This window comes from Tenrec ecaudatus, chromosome 3, assembly GCF_050624435.1.
Source record: "Tenrec ecaudatus isolate mTenEca1 chromosome 3, mTenEca1.hap1, whole genome shotgun sequence".
NCBI lineage: Eukaryota > Metazoa > Chordata > Mammalia > Afrosoricida > Tenrecidae > Tenrec > Tenrec ecaudatus.
Window position 1 is genome coordinate 47,423,551 of NC_134532.1, and position 15,567 is coordinate 47,439,117.

The following is a 15,567-nucleotide window of genomic DNA, read 5'->3' on the forward strand; positions in this document are numbered from 1 at the left end:
TTGGTCTTACAGGGGGGAAAACAAAACCTGCACTTGCCTTTTCAGCACTCTCAGGTGGATTCCAGGGTTATTATATGTGGTGATTGTAAGTTTTATCTGGAGCTTTGCTAAAGCGAGAGGTGATTAACTGACCTTTTGCCTGCATTATTCTTAGAGGAACATTGTGAACTAGTCCTGAGGTGTGGCCTTACAAACATCCATGTTTCTCCTTCAGGGGCAATTTAGGCCCAGGAGAAGTTCCTGAACCCCTTCCAGGATAGATCTTCTTCTGTTTTATCCTCATCTGTTTCCCCCTCAGTTGCTATAGTTTATCACATATGACCATAACTTCCTGTTTGGGAGTCTTTAGCTTGTACATCTTGGTATTTGTATATTATGGATGAGAGGGGCTATATTCTGGGGGGGAGGGAGTCATATGGTGTCATCTGTTTCTATTGGTCTCTGGGTGACTTAACCATTACAGCTACCTGAGATAAGAAGAAATCATATTTCCCACAAATTTAGTTGTCAGCTACTTCCTCCAGGACACTCATATCTGCCCCTCAGCTACTTTTATAATAAATGGCACACACACACACACACACACACACACACACACATGCTATTCTGCTGATGAAAACCAGACTAGCCCAGCCCTTCAACTCTAGGAGAGAGGACACACCCCATAGGATGCCCAGGTCTCCCCATTCACTGGAAAGGCATGATTATACATAAGTCAGAGTGGAATTGTTGCTAACCTGAGATTCTCTTGTTGCAATATTAAAAAGGAAAAGAACATGTGTTGAACAAGAGAGTGAAACAGTGTGTGATGGTCTTCCTGATCAGGATGTCTTTGTGTTTGCATGCCTCCAATGCAGCTGGTGGCTCTGGGAGCCTTGAGGCAGACTAGGGCCCCTCTGAGATTCTCCTGTCCAACCTGTGGACCCATCCCAAGCAGTGATGGCATGGATGTCATCAGCCAGTTCCATGATCTGAAGTAATAGTTATTCCATATCCTACCTGCACACTGTGAATAGCTGAGTCACAGTCACTAGAGAAAAAGCCAAGAACATTTTGCATCTTCAAATGGACAGCCTCAACAATGATAACACTATCTTCTATTTCAATAATGGAGACACAGAAAAGGGAATGTATAAGAGTCTGTACACAAACCTCCCTACAGGGAGGTTAGCACTTCAGGTATTGCTGATGCTCGGCCACAGGGCTCAGTCCTGGCAGACAGTGTGGAGGGGAGTTCAGAGCTGGATTCCTGTCAGTGACTGGGTTCCTCTCTATCTTACAGTTTTCCTTGGAGCTTCTCTGGATGTGAGGATTTGTATCAACCGCTGAATTGGAAAATTTGCATTATAAGAGGAGGAAACAGTCTCCCATTTCCAAAGAGCAGAAGGACACATATGGAGTCAGATACACACAGAGGGGACAAGGAAAAGATGAGGGATCTCTCAGCTATGATGCAAATCTGTTCCCAGTAAGGGTATTGGGAGACGAGGGTGGATGGGATTTCCTTAAAGTTAGCTAAGTCCAGGAGGAACCAGCAAGCACAACACAGTGTCCTCAAGCCATAGTTGTGAATCAGACCTGTCCTGTGTATCTCAAACGCCGGCTTCTATTAATCCCCTTGACATCCTCAGACACTGGCTGGGAATCATGAAAAGTCAGGTGATGGGTTTGGGAGGACACATTTGAGGGCCTGGAGCTTTGTGCTGCCTTGTGTAGATTAAGGAGAGGTGATTCTCTTGAGCAAACCGCTTGCCTACTATTTGCTTTATTTTGATTGCAAATTGTCCGCACCCCTCATAAACATTTAAAAATGCATGTGTCAGAATTTTATAGACACATATTAATTTAAACAGTTGTGTTTAATTATTTAATTTTAATACAAATATAATTCAATAATTAATATAATTTAAATTTTACTTTACTTCAGTTTTCAGGAGACACCTATGCACCATGCTGGGAGGAAGCTGAGTCAAAAGGAGAGATCAAGGTGCTAGAAAAAGTGCATGACCCTCAGCCCTAGATGTATTCCAGGCCTCCAGCCAGGGCAGCTTGTCAGACCTATGAAAGTGCCTTCTTGGCAGAAGGGTCACGATCATTTATGAAGATTTTCAAACAGGCACAACATGGGTTCCGAGATGAAACCTTCTCCTTCATGCTATTTCTCAGTCATAATATCAGAAAAACAAAACAAAAAATAAGTCATTGTAATTTTGAGCTAGAGTTTTATATTTACTGTACTGCAAATTTTATTGTACAACAGTTCATAACTGGAGAAGATACATTTTTATTTTCCTTGGAGCCATACTTTCTTTTTCTTAATCGTTTTATTAGGGGCTCATACAACTCTTATGGCAATCCATACAAACATCAATTGTGTAAAGCACATTTATGCATTCATTGCTCTCATCATTCTCAAAACATTTGCTCTTCACCTAAGCCCCTGGCATCAGCTCCTCATTTCCCCTCCCTCCCTGCCCCCCTCCTTCATAAACCATTGATAATTTATAAATTATTATTTTGTTATATCTTGCCCTGTATGACATCTCCCTTCACCCACTTTTCTGTTGTCCATCCCCCAGAGAGGAGGTTACATGTAGATCCTTGTAACTGGTTCCCCCTTTCCAACCCACTCTCCTTCCACCCTCCCAGTGAGGCCACTCACACCACTGGTCCTGAAGGGATCATCCACCCTGGATTCCCTGCTTTTCCAGTTCCTATCTGTACCAGTGTGCATCCTCTGGTCTAGCCAGATTTGTAAGGTAGAATTGGGATCATGATAGTGGGGAGAAGGAAGCATTTAGGAACTAGAGGAAAGCTGAATATAACATTGTTGCTACATCACACCCTGACTGTGGAGCCATACATTCTATCATTTCCACATTTCAGAATGTTGGGATTACTTAGTGGCCAGAACATCTGAATCTAGAGATCAATGTGTTGCTTCTTCAGAGTGCAGTGAGAATTTATGAGCTCATTCAGCATATGGGTAGCATTATTAGTGAGCACGTTATGTGCACAGGGATAATGTCAACAGATTTTTCACTTAAGAAGGGTTATACTAACCACCATCATAGGATTAACTTAGACAATCATGGCATTCACATTCAGAGATGGAGGTGACCTGGACTAGTGTGCAGCTACATCACAGTGTGATCCTTAAATTGTCCTGCCAACCAGCAGCATCACATGTTATGAGATGAGTGTGTGCTGGGATGACCAGGTTCACGTAATGCCATACCCGTCTGTATGTGGAAACTGAATGATTCCAATGATCTCCAACTGAAAAATAGCATCATATCATATGCTTTAAATCCTGAACTTTAGTGAACCTCATGAGTATTTTTTCCAAAACTTTTGCTTATTATCCTCAGCAAATTCTGGCTCAAAAAAGCCCAGGTGACCACCAACTTGTGCTTGGATTTCCACATTGGTAAAAGAAATATTAATTTAGAGATCTACAGACAGTTTAATAATTCAATAAATGAGTGGTGTCAACTGTAAGACTGGAGAAAATGATTGTCAGGGTGGATATTAATGAGAAAGAAATCTTAATGGGAATTGAACATTAAAAATGCATGTTTAAAGATTGTGTTACTGAGTTCATAATCAATAATATGCAAACGACTTCATAATCAGACAATCTGTGAGTTGGGTAATAAATTCAAGATTGGGATCCCTGCAGTTCTCAAGGGGTCATGCCTAAAGCACAAAAAGAGAGTCAGACTTTGATTGTAAATGCTCAAATTTCAGGTGAGCCAGAGTCCTCTGAGTAAAGAATATTTAAAACTGTCTATGCTCCTTCCTAAAATTTAAGGACCTGAATGGGCCTCATTTAATCCAGAGTGCCTTTGTGTCTCAAACCGGTGTATGGTCTGAAATACTCTTTGGGGATCTTACTCTTATGTTGCCCTGTCTATTAAACAACTCTTTCCCCCTCCCTGCTCTGCTGTATCTCTATACGTGAAGTCATGACACCTGACTGGTTTGCACTCTTCTGAACATTCCTGCCAAACAAAGGTCTCTCTTCAAATCGTGCATTTCTTAGAGGCCACAGAGCTAAAACCATGTCTTGTCTGGGGACCAACTTTTCTAGTTGGCAACTTCTTCCCTGAAACACGATGACACTTGAATCACTTTACTTACACTGAGGTTTTCCTTAGCCATCAGGCACTGGGATGCAGTGATGGTGTCACTTGTAAGAGAGGTGGGGTTTGTGATGATCATGGCCAAGGTGGGGAGAAACCTGACTGATGAACATTTGTAGGAGACCAATGCCTACTGCAGACATCCTGCCAGAGGCCTCAGGGCATCTGTGCATTAATCAAATACAGGGACAGGAGAAAAGGACAGCTTCTGGTCGAGCTTACCGCTGCCTGACCTTAGGATCTGTTGGACATTGCAACAATTCAGCGAGCCCAGAAACATGAGGAAATATGCTCAAGGGAGGATTGGGTGGAAAATGGCACTGGATGGCATCATGGAAGAGGTGGATATTTGTCGGATCATCAATCCCTAACTCCTTGGGACAGATCTAGTATTAATTCTTCTAAAACATATATTTACCACATATGAAAATGACCAAGGACATTGAGGAGGTTGATTAAGTGGCATCAGTGTATAAAAAAGCAATGTGTTTGGAGAGTGTGGGGTAATGAGGACACTGTGGGGTGAACCTGATGGTTTCAAGGAACTCTATACTGCCCAGTCTCTGATGCACAGGATACACGGGAGCCTCAGTCAGGGAAGGAGCAATGAAGGGCTGGAGGGAGAGAATACTGGGCTCAGAAATGCTGGGCTGTGCTTTGACCATTCACAGACACCTCCTAGAAAAACATGCTCTCTCTAATCCCCCAATACAATAGAACCACGCCCTGCTAAACAGTCATTGCAGGATACCCACCTTCCCGACATGATCACTGAAGACAGCCGTGTGTGTAAGCAAACGTGGTGAAGAAAGCTGATGGTGTCCGGCTATCAAAAAGATATAGCGTCTGGGGTCTTAAAGGCTTGAAGGCAAATAAGGGGCCATTAGCTCAGAAGCAACAAAGCCCACAGAGAAGAAGCACACAGCCTAAGCGAATACAAGGTGTTGAATGGACCATGTAGCAGACACCAAGGAACAAAAACAATCATTGTGTGATCACCTTGCTCACATAAGCGCTGAAGATGAAAGTGTGCATAACCAAGTGTGGTGAAGAAGGCTGATGGTGCCCGGCTACTGAGAGATATAGCTTCTGGGGGCTTAAAGGCTTGAAAGCAAACAAGCGGCCATCTATCCCAGAAGCAACCAAGCCCACATGGAAGCAGCACACCAACATAGGTGATCATGAAGGGCAGAGGAGACCATGTCTCCAACAACAAAGGTGGGGTGGTGGTGAGAAGCACATCACTGTGAAAGAGGGGGAGTGCATGATGGGGACCCAATGCCCATCTGTAGACAGCTGGACACCCCTTCCAGAGGGGTAGTGTGGAGGAGATGGGCCACTCAGGGTTCAGTGTAGCAACAATGAAACTCAAAACCTTCCTCTAGTTCCTGAAAGCTTCCTCCCCTCCCAATGATCATGACCTCAATTCTACCTTGCGGACCTGGTTATACCAGAGGATGTACAGCAGTGCAGTAGGGATCTGGAAACACAGGGAATCTAGGATGGACGAACCCCTCAACACCTGCGGTAGGAGTGGCAACACCAGGAGGGAAGGGGGTTTAGAAAGGGAGAATCAATCTTGGAGATCTATGTGTAACCTCCTCTCTGGGAGATGGGCAATGGGGAGGTGGGTGAGGGGAGATGCTGGGCAGTGTAAGATAAGATATAATAATTATTTATAAACTATTAAGGGACCAGGGGGAAGGGGAGAGCAAGGGGGGGAGAGTGGGAGGGGGAAAAAGGGAAACCGAGCTGATTCCAGGAACCCAAGTGGAAGGTGAATTTTGAGAATGATGAGTGCAACAAATGTATAAGAGTGCTTTGCTAAATTGATGTATGTATGGATTGTGATAATAGTTTTATGAGCCCCAATAAAAAGATTTATTAATTAAAAAATTCTCAATTTGTGATATAAATTTGCACTAACTTTCAGAAACAGATAGCATCTATGCAAAAGTTCACTTTCTGAGAAATAGTCACACTTCTAAAATTAAATGTCAAGTAAAAAACAAAATAAATTTGTTTTACCTTCATCACAATACTAGAAATTTAGAAAGTCATTACTTTTCAGACAGCAGAGGATGGAAAGTTGTTAACAGACACCACGCTGTACAGTGAATAAAATACAATGTCTCTGATGACAGCAGGAACTCAGTGAGACTACCTGATCACCCCACACACTCCGCTCCTGGACTCACACATTTTCCACTATCAACAGGGCATACACTTGCCACTTTCATATCACTTATTTTGTGGACTATATTTGTATTTTCTTTGTGGAAAGTTGTGTTTCATCATTTCTACCCTGCAACATGACTGACTCATCTCCTCCCCATGATCATTCAGTAGGGGGATGTCCAGTTCCCTACAGATGGGCTTTGTGTCTCCAACTCTGCACTCACTCTCATTTACAATGATGCGAATTTTTGTTCCTTGATGCCTGACACCTGATCCTTTCAACACCTAGTCGTCACGTGGGATGGTGCGCTTCGTCCATATGGGCTTTGTACTTCTGAGCTAGATGGCCCCTTGTTTATCTTCAAACCTTTAAAATCTCAGACAGTATATCTTTTGATAGCTGGGCACCTTCAGCTTTCTTCACCACATTTGCTCATGCACACATTTGTCTTCAGCGATCATATCAGGAAGGTGGGCACCCACTGATAGGATTTTTTGTTGTTTGATGTCTGATACCTGGTCCTTTCTACACCTTGTGGTCATAAAGGCTGGTGTATTTCTTTCAAGTGGGCTTTGATGCTTCTGAGCTAGTTGACACCTTGTTTACCTTCAAGCCTTTAAGACCTCAGACGCGGTATCTTTTGATAGCCAGGCACCATCTGCTCTCTTCACCACATTTGTTTATGCATACAGTTGTCTTCAGTGATTATATCGGGAACATGGCACCCACTGATATGACTTTTTGTTCTTTGCTGTCTGATACCTCATCCCTTCAACACCTCCTGGTCACACAGGCTTGTGCGCTTCTTCCATGTGGGATTTGATGCTTCTGCACTAGATGGCTGCTTGTTTATCTTCAAGCCTTTAAGACCTCAGATGCTATATCTTCTGATAGCTGGGCACCATCAGCTTTCTTCAGAACATTTGCTTTTGCACATATTTGTCTTCAGTGATCATGTAGGGAAGGTGTCCATCATGGAATGCCAATGTAATAGAACAAAGTGTTCTTAAATTGAGTACGTACTTGAGTGGAGGCTCAATGTCCATCTGCTACCTTAATCCTAAACATATAAAAATATGCACATAGAGCTATTTCCCCATCATCAGATATAAAATATTTACATATGTACATGCCTGTATTTAGACCTCTATGAATAGCCCTTGTCTCCTAGTTCTTTCCTCTATTTCCCTTTACTTTCCTCTTGTCCCACTATCATGCTCAGTCTTCATTTGGGTTTCAGTCATTTCTCTTGGTTACATTCCCCTTACCCCAACATCACCTTCTTACCCCAGCTTCCCCCTCTCCCATGTTCTCCCAGAACCATAGGTCCCGTTGTTTTTTCCTCCAGACTGTTCATCCTGCCTATCTTATCTAGTTAGATCGGCAAAGATAATAATATGCACCCCAAAAAAAGGCATAGCAAGACAAAGTGACAACACAGAACACAATTATGACAACAAAAAGAAAACCAATGACTCATAAAAGAATAAATTAACTAAAACAAAAAGAAAAAATTTAAAAAGAAAGAAAAACCTATAAATAACCAAGGTCTGATTTTTTACCTGTAGGCACTTCCTCCAATCGAGTCAAATGGGGTGCCATGCTCTGGCTGCAATCTTAGCCTTTGTACCTCCTTGGGAGCTCCCTGCTCTGCTCCCCCCAATCCTGCCACTGAGTCTCAAGTGTTGTCCCCATAGGTCCATGAATCCATGAGGGAAGTCATGTCTCATAGTGGGGCTGGCCATATAGTTCATTCTGTGCATTGGCTGTTCAGAGCAGGCATATCATCCTCCAGGCATGGTGTGCCAGGATGTGCTCCACTCTTCCTCCCCTCCCCATTCATTTGCTCCCGTGTGCTCTGATCAGACATGTCCCTCTCCCCTAGCTGCAGCTTTAGTGCCATCCTCTAAAGTACATTCTTCTGGGAAGGGGAGGCAGTTGTCCATGTAGCTGGTATTGGGACGGAGCCCTCAGGCCCCACCTCTGTCTCCCCACTCCATGCCATCAGGATGCATTCGCATCCCAGAACACTGGATTTGAGTCTGGTCCCTCTTTCCCTGTGAAGACAAAAACAGTACCCCCCCTGGGGTGGGCCTGTGCCCTATATCCCCGCCACACATCTCTTATTTTCCTTTTCTTACCCACCCCTCCTTTTCACTAGGCCACCATATGTACCCCTAGATGTCAAGACAAGCCACTTCTATGCAAATACCGTTTACAGAGGTAGTTCAAGCCTATGCTATAAGGTCACTTTGGGTAGAAAGTCAACTTGATGTCGGTGAACATTTCTTGTTACAATTTAGGAGACATTAATGCACACATGCAATTGTAAATAGAGTTTCCCCTGAATCTCTTTGAGAACGGTGGGAATAAAACCAACTCAAGACACAGCAGAAAGCCCCACCTGTGCTCAGCAATGTACCTGCTCCTGCATCCTGGGCTTGTTGTTTGTCTTGAATGGCCCTTGCTGGTCAAAAAGTCCCATGCAGTCCATCCCCAGAGCTGTCCTGTGAGGGCCACACTGACTGCCCTGTCTGTGTCCACCTGCACTGTAATACACAGATGTGTCCTCAGTGCTTACAGAGGTCAGGGGTAGGTAGAAATGTTTCCTGGCAGGGTCAAGGTTAGCACTACAGTGACCACAAGTAGGAGATCCCTGTACACCATGGTCTCTCTCTGGGTGCTGCCTGAATCTAATCAACCCAAAATACTCTCTCCCTGACACTGACTGCATGGTAGGACCAGCATCTTCAGGAGAAAGGGGAAGGAAGGAGGCAAACATTTCTGAACCAAGTACATCCTGGCTCAGCAGGCTCGAGTCTCCTTCTGAGGAGGTCATTTTATAACCAGGAAACTATACCAAGTATTTCCCTATGAGTGTCACTGACTGGTGTAAGGTCTGGGATCCATGAGCAGTTTGCTAATGCCACAGCACCACCGCTCCACCAGGAGAGTTTCATAAAGCTCTCTCCAAATCAATTTGAATGCAGGCAGGTGAATCAAGTTAGAAGACAAACAAATGAACACATGAGGTGATTGCGGCTACTTATCAGGAAGAAGTTCTAATAATACTGGGAATGGTTGGTGAGAAAAAGGCCAGGATATTTGAGCTGAGGTTTTTCTCTCCTGTAAGACAATGCACCTGCTCATACTTCAAGGGAAGCAATGGCTGAACTCTGAGAATTTCAAGCAAAACCTTACCTCCTCTGCTCTACAGCACTGCTGTTATTCAGCTGTCACAGACTGGGCAACCCCAGGGGAGTCTAATCCAATAAAAAGAATCAGTGCCCCCATGTGGGGAGATGCCTCCCTGTCATGTCAGTGGCCCGTGACATGATCTCATGTTCTCACTCTCTAGGAGACAGAAGACAGCTTTTCCTCTTCTGCCGAACTGAGAGGTGCCTCTGAGACTTCTGTCTGAGGGTTTCTGCCCCTCTCAGGAAGTGGTTTCTCTCACTGTGTGTCTTGCACTGTAATACATGGTTGTGTCTGAGTCCTTCAGCCTGCTCCACTGCAGTGACATGGTGCTGATGGAGTTGTCTGTGGAGATGCTATCTTTTCCTTGGAAGGATGGGTTGTACTTTGTTTGAGAGTTTTCAGGATAAATTCTTCCTATCCATTCCAAGCCTATTCCAGGTGTATGCCTAATCCAGTGCAAATAGTAGCTAGTAAAGCTGAACTCAGATGTCTTACAAGAGATCCTTAAAGATTCTCCAGGTCTCTTCACCTCTGCCCCAGACTGCACCAGCTGCACCTGGGCACAGACACCTGTGGAAATAGGATTCAGAGATAAGAGATTTCCTCTTCACACACTCCCCTCCATTGTTCTCAGACCCTGTGGCGATCCTGACCTGGGAGAAGAGTAATGAGGAGAGTTAGGGTGGCTGAACCCCATCTTGCAAGGAGAATGGAAAGTAATCACACTGTGGTCCCCAGCTGGGTGATGAGGGAGTTTTCCCTGTGGAGGTAGCCTGTTAGTCTAAAATGGATGTTTTCCACTTTGCATATTTCTGCCATGTCCATGTCAGACTCCTCCAGCCTCATAACACTGGACACTCAAGGCAGGCGGAGGTGTGGGTCTTGGGACTGTTGAGAGGGACAGAACCTGATCCTAATAACATCACAAAACACACACAAAAAGACACAAACACACAGGCATTGGCACGTTAACCCCGGAAAGTATATTGAACTGTGGCTCTCCACTCAGTGCATCTCTCAGTCAACCCTCAGGTGACAGTGGTTTGAAACCCGGTGTGAAGCTGTAGCCTGAGGAGCCTGGGCCCTCACAGACGGTCCCTCCTTACTGTCTGCAGGGAACTATGTCCAGGATAGAAAGTACCTCTGTCTCCTTAGTGAAGACACGGAAGAATCTTATCTCCCGAATGGTCCCTTTTCAGTAGACTCTCAGGTGTGTCCTAGTGCCCAGGTCTGCCCTGTGCTTTCTGCTGCCTGAGGAGAGGAAAGGAATCTCAGGAAATGTCAGCTTTACTCCGAGTGCCAGACAAATCTGTGCAGATTAAAGCAAAAGATGAGTCTGTCACTCTGAATACTCATGGTCAACCTGGCCCTTGTTACCGTCTCTCTGACAGTGGAACTCTGTTCACAAGAGAAGTTAAAAGTCCAAAATGGGGAATATTTCACCTTCAGTAGTTTCATAATCTGTCTAATCATTTCTTTGATGTACTCTGATCTAAACTAAAGAAAACCATCAGTGGGTTACCTTTTCTCTCTGAGGAGGAGGCCTTGGAGGTCAGAGAACACCAAGAACTGCTGGCGTAACAGCCCACAAAGATAATGTCCTACATCTGGGTTTTGAGAGTAGTGACAGGGGACTTTAAACCACATGAGGTGCAGCTAATTGTTTCTCCCATTCCAGAGTGATGATCATTGAAGACACATGGACACCATTCATCTAATGCTGTAATGAATCACGGATACGAGTCTCCTGAACTCTATGACCAGAAGAAATAGGTGGTGCCTTGCTATCAGTACCCACTTCGCTGTAAAAGGTAGCATTAGAAGGTCTTGGGCAGAGTGGGATAAAAAGTGAAAGAATACACATGCACACACACACACAAGAAAAGAAAAATAAAAACACAATACTTACTGGTTGGGTAGACTTGTGGAAGTCCCGAGGATATGGCTGTCAGCATCCCTTCAGGTGTGGGACTGAACTCACCCCTTGGAAAAACTTCCAGTCAAATAATCCACAGATCTACCAGGGAGCAATAGACCTGGGGAGATACAATTACCTTAGAATAATCAAACTTCTGCGATTAAAAGGGCAACATTTATCCAGGGGAAAATTTAGAATGTTTGGAAAGAAAGGGTAATTGTAACAGGAGTTTGTGTGTATTGCAGTCAATAAAATGAAACAAGAGTGTATGAATAGTTGAATGAACATTAATCTTCTCGATACACCTTCATGCAATCCACAAGAAAGTGTAAACATAAAAATAGAAAATAATATTAAAACGTTTCCCTTCAATTCTACTCTGATGTGGAGAGAGCACCTCAGGTCGTGGGTTATGCACTCGGGGTCTCCCAAGAAAAGAACAAGGACCCAGAGAAGATGTCCTAATTCCACGCTTCATTCTCTTCCTTCTGTTCACTAGAGTTGAGAGTTATGCTAAAAAACATCTAAATATCAGTTCTCAGAGACAGGAAGAGGACTAAAAATCATGACACAAGGGAAAATGGGGTAGGGAAAGCCCAAATGCTGCTAGGAAACATGTATCTTGTTCCCCGTGCACTGAGTCTTGAATCTGGTTCATGTGCCTGTTTGTCCTGAGACCTTAGCAATACATACCAACATTCCCCTCGTGGTGCTCACAATCTGGTCTCACATAGCTTCCCTGACCTACTTTTATCTGCATCACCACACGCATCAAATAGGTGATTTATTCCTGCTGTGGGGACCCAGGTACTTGAGATACTCTCTTGAAGAGTGAATCATTGTTTTATAAGATCCTTACCCTTATGACACACCTCATGTAGTAGTTTGTGCATTTAGTCTTCAATTTATCCTAGGATAGACAAGAGTGTTCTCTGAACACCATCTGCCTGGACTCAGCCCAAATCCCTGAACTTGAATGCACAATGACACTGGTGTCTGTTGAATGCGTTTCTCTTTCTCTGTCATTCATCTATACAATTTTCCTATCTATCTATCTATCTATCTATCTATCTATCTATCTATCTATCTATCTATCATAAATCTATGAAATGGTCTATCAATCTGCTGAACTATCGATTTAGCTGTCAATTTTCTCTAAATAGCCAGTCCATATTTCGCATTTCTCATCTATCTGAATTTTTATTATCTATGTTTCTGTTTCTATTCATTTCATGCTTAACTTTATTTCTGAAATAAATCCAAACTTAACTGGAGGAATATATTTTGGTTTTGGTTGAGTATTCTATGTATTGGTCACTGATTCTAGTTTGCTAGACCCATTTATTTGTTTGTTTACTTATTAAATTTTCGATGTCCTCATGGCTTTTTATTTAATTGTGAAGACCATAATTGAAAATATTAAATTGAATTACTCCACTATTTGGTGGAGTTCTGCTATTACTTATTTATTGCATTTAAAATATTAGCCAGAATTTGTATGATATATTTGGAAGTAATAATGTTATATTATTAGCACCTGTCTGTTAATTCATCATACTGTGGTGGCTTGTGTGTTGCTGAGATTCTGGAAGATATGTCACTGTTATATCAAATGCCAGCAGGGTCACCCAAAGTGAACAGATTTCATCAATGCTTCCAGACTAAGACTGGACAATTTAGAAGGACTCCACTACCTTCTACAGCGGAAGAAGCTTTGAAAATCTTATGCATACTTTTGAACTATTGTTTAATACTGACAGCCTATGGAAAGGAATTGGGAAATCATTGAAGCTACTGACAGAGGACGGGCCCCTCATGTTCGAGGGCACTCAAAATGTGACTGAAGTGGAGCTGGTTTGTTGGAGGGGAGTCGGCCATGAGGACGTAATTTGGGTAAAGCCTCTGGGAGTGGAGCCTTCAGGATCTTCATTTGCTTATAGGACATGTCTCAAGGTAATGCGAAACAGCTCCAAAAATCTTCTGATGATCAAGCCTGGTCAGTCGCATACTGTCAATTGAGGAAAACTGTAAGGGGTCAAAGATGAAATGGGACGCTTGACGTTTGCTTGATATCCTTGGCATTAGTGAGCTTAAATGGAATTAATTGGTATTGCAAGTTGATCAGGAAGTCATAAGATTTGCTATGCCAGGAACAACACAATGAATAGAAGGGGATGGCATTCATTGTCAGAAAGGATCTTGCTAAACCCATCATGGAATGCAGTACTGTCTGTGAAAAGATCATATCCGTCTTCAAGGAAATCCAACCAATACAACTATTTTCAAACAGTACTTGAAAAATGCATTTGCTGTAAACTTTAACATACAAATAAGTGAGGTATAACACCAATAAATAAAAGTTATATTTTATGTGCTCCTTCCTCCTCACTTTCTGCTGGTGAGGTTTCAATTCCATTATTGTACATCCTACATGTAATAGGCCTGATTTAAAATATTTCCTATACATTAATCTTGCATTCCTTTGTCATAAAAATAGACAAATTCGTTGGGGGAAACAGTGTAATGGAGATGCATCCCCAGACCACAACAAGAAGCCAGCCCTGAAACCGTGCATCTGCACCTGCTCCTGGGGTGTGTCCTGTGATCTGTGGATTCTGAGTGGATCCTGTGGCCCAGGTCTCTCCCAGCAAGGAGTCTGTGTCTGTCATCACGCTGACTCCCCTTCCCTGTTTTATCACAGAGTACTAGATGGCCTTGCCTTCAATTTTCCAACATTTTATTTGCCAATAAACTGTGTTTTTGTCATTGTCTCTGGAGGTGGTAAATTAACCCTTCATGGAGTCTGCATAATTGTCAGTACGGAGATGGAAGTATTTATACCGAGAGCTAAGGAAAGGCTACGCACCAAGGTATTACTTATCCTCCCCCCTAGAGGGGCTGATTTAATTTCATGGTATTGTAATGCTAATTTCACAGGAAGTAATTTTCTTTTTTTCTCATCTCTAAGTTCATAACCAGTAAACAAAGAGAAGATTCAACTAAATATTCCGAGTCCCTGCCTCAGAGAGTACAGCTGCCCTCCCCTCAGGTGTCCTGACGCTCTCAGGATGTGGATTTCTACAGCGTGTGTCTCACATAGGAATAGTTGGCAGTGTTTTGGAGTTCAGGCTGTCAATCTGTAGATAAACTGTGCTGAATGTCGCATCCGAGGAGATGTCTTCTAGGCCTGTGCAAAGCCCAGGGCATATGTTGACTTCCCAATGTGAGTATTGATCCAGCCCATCCACTGATAGCCTTTTCCTGGTGCTCATCACACCTAATTCATACCCTAGCTGGTAAAGGTGTATCCAGAAGTCCTACAGGACACCTTCACCTACTCTCCTGGCTTCTGCACCTCAGCCTCAGACTGCACTAACTGCATTTGGGCATGCACACTTGTGAGGAACTAAACCAGAAAATGATAGAGGCATCGGTCTTAAACAGAATTGGAAGTTGTCTCACATGTGAACGTCAGTAATTTGAGAAATACCCAACTCAGCATTATCAATAAGAGAAATACATCCCAAACATCTATAGGTATGGTAAGAGGGAAAATAAAATAAAAATCTAGGTTTTCTATATAAGAATCTATCAAGAGTGTACCAGGCCTAAGAATGGCCTGCCATTTTGTCAAACTACAGTGGACACAAAAGACCACGGAACCCATCGCCTAAATTATGCAGAGATATCAAGCCAAAAGAGGAGCTCCCACTTAAAATGAGGAACACAAGAAATAGTCTATCATCTCTAAGGAGAATTTTCCAATTAGAACACCGAAATGGCAATGGTGAACCTTCCTTGTAATGCACAATGGTTAATATATTTCTGCCCAACATACTCACCCTTCTCTTTCCCTCAGGATCATAAAGCAATCTTCCAAAATTTGTGGAAAAAAAAGAAATCTGGTTATTTTTAATTAAATTTCTCAGTGAACTATTTGAAACTCAGTTATCGTCTTTTCATAGATTAAAAGTTCTTCTCTATTCCCTGGCATCCTCGGAATGGTATGATTCACCTTTAAAATAGAAGAAGTCATTTCTTGACAATATTTGAAAAAAGATTAAGATTTTCTTTCTATCATTTTTCAGCCAGTAATTAATACAAATTTACTCCTGTCATCATTTAAA